This window comes from Sander lucioperca, chromosome 12 (assembly GCF_008315115.2).
Source record: "Sander lucioperca isolate FBNREF2018 chromosome 12, SLUC_FBN_1.2, whole genome shotgun sequence".
Taxonomy (NCBI): Eukaryota; Metazoa; Chordata; class Actinopteri; order Perciformes; family Percidae; genus Sander; species Sander lucioperca.
The window spans coordinates 21,572,759-21,574,469 of record NC_050184.1 but is presented as its reverse complement, the minus strand read 5'-3'; positions in this window follow the sequence as shown (position 1 = coordinate 21,574,469).

The window sequence follows — 1,711 nt, the reverse complement described above, 5'->3', positions numbered from 1 at the left end:
TAGGTTCACAATATATTTTGGCCCACTTAGTTGTGCGCCAAACCAAAGTTTTTCAACTCACAATTATGCAACACTCAAAGCAGAATTTGGCAAATTTGCCGACTTTGAGAATCAGAAATTCCCCCAGAAGCAGAGAGTTTGGATATTCAGGCTGTGAAAGAGCTTGTTGTGAGTCAGCTGTGGGGTAGCATATTTAAAAAATGTAATCATTGTTTTGGTTGATTTGCTAAATTCTAGGATGGCTTTGGACCAATTTATAAGTGAGATGACTATATGAGACATGCAATAATTGAGTCAAAGATATTTAACTTTTTCGATGAAATAAAAGCAAGTTAATAAATTATACATGTCTGTAAATCCCTTGATGCGATTCTTTTTCCAATGTGGCCCTTAGTGAAATTGATTTTGACACCCCTGCCTTAAAGTGTGTATATATTTTCACTGCACTGCTTAAGAATTTACTGCATAATGTTGGAGTTGTTGAAGCGTGTTATCTTGTTTTAACGGACAACGTACAGCTCCTGATGTGCTGACATCGTTGATGTTAATGTAGTCGGCCCAGGAACATCTTCATACTCCTACATAATCAGCAGCGCTCAGAGTTTACAGCGAGGAGATGAGATAACAACAAGCTGAAAGATGTGACATACAGACACACACAGAGACACACACACACACACACACACAGACACACACACACACACACAGACACACACACACACACACACAGACAATGAAAGACAACAGTGTGTGAATGCTCATCTCTAAGGACAACAGTTAGCATCTAACCAAACAAACTTGGGTCAACTTTTAAATGCTTTTCAAGTAGTTAACGTTATATTGTCCACAAACATTCACAGACATGTTCAGGGTTTAAAATCAGCTCCATCTACCAGCCAAATGCTGGTAAGATATGCTAGTGGCTGGTAGATTTGCTTCAGTCACCAGCCAAAAAAACAATGGTAATCTATTAAAGTGGCTGGTCAAATTTGAACATTCATCAGCCATTGGGCTGGTGGACGAAAAAGTTAATTTTGAACTCTGAACATGTTACCTCGTAGGAAATCCTCCGTTGCTGTGAGGAATTTCCCATAATGCTGCGCTACAACTACTCAACTTTTAACAGTAGATGGAGTAGTTGTACCAATTTAGTAGAATTTAACCTGAACTCATTCAACTATGTTACATATATTACTAAAATCTGTTAGAAGGAATTGTACTTGGCATATCTTTGGTGTATTGGAGTTGTCTAATGTCCAATCACTAAATTGATAGTTAGCATGGCTATTAGTTATGACTCAGCATTTTCTGTTGCTATAAGTTGTGGGTTTTCACTATACTTTAGGTATCTGTATTGGTTTCATCTTATTTCTGTTTGTCTTTTGCTCTTTGTTACAGTTTTACAGTATAAAACAATAAGGAAAGGAAAGCTTCTTCGTCGAACCCCAAGAAAAGTGATGTCTTGTGTTTTTGGAGGACTTTACACGGCCGTAAGGAGAACAGCAGCAGCAAACAACAAAGTATAACAACGCTATATTCTGCATAAAAAGGGTCAAACAAACACTGAGGAGACTGGGGTTAATGTCCCGTTTGATATCAAGAGTCAACGTTTAAATTTTAAAATTAACCTTCTTTTAGTGAGGAGTGGCAGCGTCGGCCCACCTGCTTCTCTTCATAGTCGTCAGATTCATCTACCATATAAATAATAATA